The 6,959-nt window shown below is 27.7% G+C and overlaps 1 protein-coding gene and 1 long non-coding RNA gene across 2 annotated transcripts in view; one reads left to right on the top strand and one right to left on the bottom strand.

Moving 5' to 3' along the window:
• Nucleotides 1-6,959, bottom strand: part of LOC126900083 (uncharacterized) — a 64,209-nt gene that overhangs the window by 3,096 nt on the left and 54,154 nt on the right. The window lies entirely within an intron of this gene.
• LOC126900084 (uncharacterized) lies at nt 2,056-3,473 on the top strand. Its single transcript, XR_007702793.1, has 2 exons — nt 2,056-2,714; nt 3,276-3,473. It is a non-coding gene; the product is annotated as an uncharacterized LOC126900084 (long non-coding RNA).

The raw sequence follows: 6,959 nt of genomic DNA, 5'->3' as shown, positions 1-6,959 counted from the left end.
AAAAACAAAATTTTAAATCAATTAAAAAAAATTGTAGTTTTGGCCAGATAAATATTGATTACAGACAGATTATACGCCGAGGACCCCCTTTGCCTTAATATTTACGGTAATGAGTTTTCTGAGTATTCACATAAAATCGCTCGTAAATCGAAAACGGTCGGATATGTTTTATATAACATATTGTCTAGCAGTATTTTGTATACNTTATATAACATATTGTCTAGCAGTATTTTGTATACGAATGCATTTATTTTTTACATAATGAGGAATTATTATTAGCATTTATAGGCATTTTGTTATTATCTGAAATTAATAAGTGTTATAATTATTTTTATTTTTTATTCTATACTATTCAACACTTAAATGATAAATAGGGTCGTATTTATCAGGATTGTTTCTTAATTTCGCAAATGAGTTTAATGAGGAGAACACGCCGCTGTATAGTACTCGGTAGGGGACACGTAGTGATCCACGCTGAAGGGAACTCGTTTGGACATGTAGTCTCGTCACTCGTACTATAATTAGGGGGCACGCAATAAGGCTCAAGTGGCTTGAACGACGTCAATCGAGGGGACCACGTACGTCATGATACTTTGAATTCACCACTAACGCTCACTTGGATTACATTACCACTTGTGTGACGTCATTACTTTCATACGATCGGCTAGGGTTGCGTTCGAAAGTGACGTCATTACTAAAGCCATATCACCTATCCACTATTCCACTTTCACATATCACTTTCATTTGGTCACATGATTGAGGACCAGAACCTGCCCGACATATAGAATAAACTGTGGTAAGAGTCCAATAGTGAAATAAATAATTTTATTTTATAGTTATGAACCAATGATTGATGAATATTATATTTTGGACCATTTTTACACGTTTTTTAATAGTAATAAAATGATCGAACTTAAGTTTAATATAATATATTATGTAAAGATTATACATTTTTTCATAATTTTGTGTCATATTTAACCCTTGAAGATACTATTTAAAAAGATCTAGTTAAAAAGTTATTTATTTATCAATTTGTTTATTAAAAGTTAGTCAATATTTACTGGACTCTTAACTCACTGATAGGGTTAAGTACGCGCTTTTATTTTTCATTTTATTTCAGTTTATTACTCATTAATTATCACAGTTAATGTTAATTTGTATTTTTTGATATTTGTCTAGTTGAAAAAAAATTTATTTATACAGGGTGATTTTTTTATCATAACCCACTCAATTACTTGCAGAATAATAATAATTTAAACATTTTTTTTTTTTATTATCTTTAGTTACACATTATTCTTGAATTTTTAACTATGTAATACTTTTTAAGTTCATCCCTTATGCCTTGGAGGGGGGTCAACTTTGTTTTTTTAAATGGTAACACATATTTTTAATTTAATAAAATGTTTGAGTTTTTAATTTAATAGTAAATGGCATTTGAATTTTTAATATAACTTTATTAGCTTATTAGATATAAACATTTAAAGTTTCAAAATTTTGAGTTAATATACATGTATACTACACATGGGATTGTAAATACAGGTAGATAATTGGATTTTTATGACATTGCTGTCTCAGTCATAGATTGTTTATTATTATTTCTGTATTGTCAGTTAGTGTATTTATAAACTCATAATGATGTGCCTTACTACAATTGATAATAACAATGCTGTGTACCTGCTAATATCGATGTTATAAATATCCAATTAGCTACCTGTATTTACAATCCCATGTGTATTATACATGTATATTAACTCAAAATTTTGAAACTTTAAATGTTTATATCTAATAAGCTAATAAAGTTATATTAAAAATTCAAATGCCATTTACTATTAAATTAAAAACTCAAACATTTTATTAAATTAAAAATATGTGTTACCATTTAAAAAAACAAAGTTGACCCCCCTCCAAGGCATAAGGGATGAACTTAAAAAGTATTACATAGTTAAAAATTCAAGAATAATGTGTAACTAAAGATAATGAAAAAAAAAAAAGTTTAAATTATTATTATTTTGCAAGTAATTGAGTGGGTTATGATAAAAAAATCACCCTGTATANTTTATATTTATAAATGTATTCAACTTATTTATAGATTAATATATTAATATTTAAAAATCGATAATTAGGCAAAAAATTAGTCATTTTTATATAGGAAACTTTTATATGACTCATAAGTAGCGTTAAAAAGGACTTTATTGTCTAAGACCTACACGTTTATACATTAGCAACAAAATAGTAAGAAATAAAAAATTAATGATTTTTTCATTTTTGAAATTATAAAAATCGTAACTTCCCTAATTTTAATACTTACAATTACTACATTCATATAAAAATAACCCACTTTACTCTATTATTTCAGTTCGTTATATGATTTCTAATAAATCTAATAAAATAATTGAAAATAAAGTAATTTGCCAAATAACATTATTTGGAATTTATATTCTCAATAATGATATTATTTCATGAAATTAATTTTTATAGTATTTATGATTCAATAAAAGAAAATAATTATTTTATCACAAAAAAAATTGATAAAAATATAAATAACATTTTATTATAGAAAATGGAAAGAAACCCAAAGTATGCAATTCATGTCAATTTAGTAGGGGGGAAATAGACAGCACATATTGTAACGTACACTTGTTTTGCTCGGTATGCAAAAAAAATGCAATGGAAGCTAATCCAAAATGCGTACTTTGTCAATGTGATAAACTTAAGTTAGTATTATTATTATTTCCTATATATTTTATACTAAGGAACTGACTAATGATACGTTTGGTAATAATATTAAATTATTCTACCACCTTCAAGATTACATTTAATCTTTTAATTTCTAACAATTGCATTGTTAGAACAATAAATAGTTTCATTACACAATTTAACTAAAAAATAGTTATATCATACTACTAAATAATCTTACTATTATAAATTTCCTTTTTGTTAGAATTATTAATAATTTAATTTTCTCCATCATTTTTTTATTAAAATGATTATACCCGCATAATCAAACTTATCATAATCTACGCAGCACCATAAATGAAACTCATTTTTAGAGGGAAATGTAGTTGACTTTGAATCTAGTTTAAAAGCTAATATTTAGGTTAATTATCGAGATTTAAAAAAATTGTATGGAATTAAAATTTCCATAGGCAAATTTTTGAAACTATATGAGTATAAACATTGTAAAAATGAGTATAAATATTCATTGAGATAAACACAAATTAAATTACTTCAGTAAATGTGTGTTTAATTGTTTTTAATTTGTATTTTTTTTATAGCGTATAACAAGCCTAACTGCAATACAGATTGAATCATTACATTTTATTTGATACATCATGTAAATTAACATAAATTTATGTACAAATTCAAAAAAAAAGTTTTAATTAATTCATTAACAGTAAAAAAGTGTTATTCTTTCATAAAAACTAATTTTATTATAAAGGAATTATTAATAAATAAATATTTTAATATTGAAATGAATTGTTTTTAGGTATGTACTTTTGACTATTAACTTATTTATTACTATTAACTTTAACAAATTAATAAAACATTGTTTTTTTTTAAACATTTATTTTATTGATATACAACAAAAAACGTATTAGGAATGTTGTTTGAATAATATTATTATTATTTAATTATGTTTATTATCCTTACTAAAAGCTATGGCTTTTGTCAGACAAATCGAGAAAAACTTATTTACTCAATAGTACGTCAATGCATCACAAAACGTATCTATTTGAAGCAATCAGTACCATAAATTTCAAAAATCCCCTCAATCCCCGTAATAAAGGGAAATGTTTCGAAAAATTACAGCTCATATAAAACAAATAATGTTAATATTTTAGCTTTCACTATATTGATATTAGGTTCTACTTAGCAGAGGATCCATTCCAGACCTTGGGGTCCTACGGGCCATCCTTATGGGTAAATTTCGGTAAAAGTACACGAATAGTATTACTTCAAAATCAGTATAACAAAAATGTAGTAAACATTTAATTATTGAAGTGAGTAAAGTTAAATAATTATCAATAGTAAAATGTAATAAGTACACAATTTACATTAGGTTCTGAGGCCATCGCAATAATATAATAACAGTTAAATTTTAACGCTATCGTTGGTACCAAAAATATTAATAAAATTGCGTTGTGAAGTTATAGGCTATAATGTGTATAATTGAATTTCATATTTATATCTAACTCCAATTAATTAATTATACTCTACATGTTATATTATAAATACATTATAATAATAGTACCCGAAAAAATACAGATAATAAAAACATATCCCTATTACATAATACCATTGGATTCTGATGTCATATTATATGACTGTAAAAAAAAAAAATAAGTATTCAAAAATTACTTAATAATACCCTTGAAATATTATTTAATACTACATGTATGCAAAAAAACCTTAATAATTATTGTAATAAAATCTATAAGCAACCATTTTAAATAAACAAAATACTTTTGATAAGATTTGTGTATTTATTTATATAAATATGTGCACATCACAATTACTGTGATGCAACACACAAAACATTGTCCAAACATAAACTATGTATATGGACTTAAAAAACCACCCAGCACAGTGGGGTCGCGGCACAGTGGTGACGTGGCATAGTTGGATCAAGTATAATGATATCTGACAGTTATTAAAATCACTATCATAAAGAACGCTTCAATGCAAATCTTTTTTAAACAAGCGTTTAATTTTAAAAAATTGGTGGATTATTCCAAATGCTACATGATCTGATAGTTCCTTATTGATATCCTGATTAAGATAAAGTATGTCAAATGAAAAAGGGATTATTAAAAAATATTATTTCTCATAAAAAAATTAAGTTGATCCATACACTTTTCAATAAGTTATAGCATTATAAAGTTAAAAATGTAAAATACAAAATCGAAAATTTTCACACAAAAATAGCATTCGGTAGCCATTTTCACCGTGAAGACAAAAGTCCGAAATTTTTTTTTTCCATAGCAAAGTACATTACATTAGCTTTAATTTAATATATGTATATAAGTGTCAGACTTTCTTGAACACTTTCAAAAGTTAAGTTGAAAAAGTTGTCATTTTAAATCCCCCTCTGTGGACAGGTGAAGGGTCAAATTTATAAAAAAAATATATCAAATAATAGGTAAAGACATCAAACATCTATAAAAGAAAATTATATTGATTTGTTGATTTTTTAAAAAGTTATGGTAGTTTTAAATAAAAAAAATTGAAAAAATTTTGAGAATTAGCGATTTTTAAATTTGTAATTTTTTTGGAGGTTTCCCCCATTTACGGGGAACGAGGGGAATTTTTTCAGTTTTTGAGTCTAATGTCTTTGACTAGATACGATTTGTGATCTTTTGACGTATCGTTGAAATAAATCGGTTGGGCGAGAGCTGAGAAAAAGTATTAACAGACACAAAAAAAAAACATCATAGTAAAACCAATACTTTCTTAGCTTCGCATCGAAGCTAAAATGGTCAATGAAACCGAATTACTCAGTAAAATAAAATCAAATCAAATTCACAGAAGGAAAATATATGTATAATAAAGACATCAAAAATAAATGTTAAATATATAAAACAGTATTAATAATTGAGTTATGATCAATGATTCAATAGGGAATATTTAGAGAATGTTTAAAATAATAAAGATGACTACATAACTCATAAAAATAAACTGACACGGCCCGCGTCGCTTCGTTATACACGATGCCCCGCGACTCGTGCCACCTTTATCAGCCGTCGCCCCAGGGCCGGATTTAGGACTGGAATGGGCTGCTGCCTAGAGGCCCCCACAAATTTGGTGTACATTGGCATCACAAATATGATAATTGTTATTTAATTAGTAAAAAAATATATTTCCTTGTCTATGTGTAAGGGGTCCCCACAATGCATTTCGCCCAGGGGCCACCACATACCTAAGTCCGCCCCTGCGTCGCCCTATTTTATGAGTATTTGACTGACCAACACCGCGTATTATACGCTACGATTGCAAAGTCCAGCAAATGCCGCACGGCCGACGACGTCCCGCCGCAAATGGTGCGGCAGTCTTCACCCCGTTGTGAAAGCGACAACGTCGACCAACCGATCCGCACCATCGCCTACAACGCTGCCAACCTTTTGTCGCCCAAGAATCACGCCGGACATCGCGTCGTCGACGCCAACGAAAGTGCTGCGATATTATGCGAAAATTATTATTATTGTGTTTATCTTTTCGGTTCGTTTTATTTTTATTAAAATAATGTGTTGTCGCTCATTTAATAAACGGCCCACGGGTCTCTACCCTCAAAATCAGTGTCGACCACATTTTTGCGACGTAAGTCGTGTCAAAACATATAAATTAAAATATATATCCATTTAATATTTTTTCAATATTATTTTGAATGCTAGTAAGCATTTAGTTCACTTAAATGTAGGATATATAGTGTGATTTAGCATAATAATGTACAGCCAGCTGTTTACAGACGGTCATACATTCCCAAACGGCCCATATATTTTCTCAAAAAAGTAATAACACATAATTATTACAATATGCAGACAGTATTCATATAAGAACAAACAAGCAGATATTGAAATATTAATTGAATAGAAAGAAACTCATTTGAATGAAGTATATTAATTTTCAATGTCATAAATATAATATTAAGTAATAATTTAATTAATCATCAATGTAAACCTAAACAAAATAATAAAAGCTTGAGCATGACAGATCAAATGCTTGTGCCAGGGTATAATGGACATGTCACAATGTCAATGGGTATACTCTACATAAATGTGGAGGGCACATTTAGATGTTCATTATGTCTACCCTGATTACATCAGAGGTACCGTCAGTTCATGGAAAGGTAGGAAGGAAGAAAGAAAAAATATGTAAGGATTGACCATTAGACATAATATAAAATGTATAGTTAAACCGTATACTGCAACTATATAGTCTTTTACTATTATTCACAAACAAAC

This window comes from Daktulosphaira vitifoliae, unplaced genomic scaffold (genome assembly GCF_025091365.1).
Source record: "Daktulosphaira vitifoliae isolate Bord-2020 unplaced genomic scaffold, ASM2509136v1 Scaffold_2, whole genome shotgun sequence".
Lineage (NCBI taxonomy): Eukaryota > Metazoa > Arthropoda > Insecta > Hemiptera > Phylloxeridae > Daktulosphaira > Daktulosphaira vitifoliae.
This window is presented reverse-complemented; position numbering and strand designations above follow the sequence as displayed.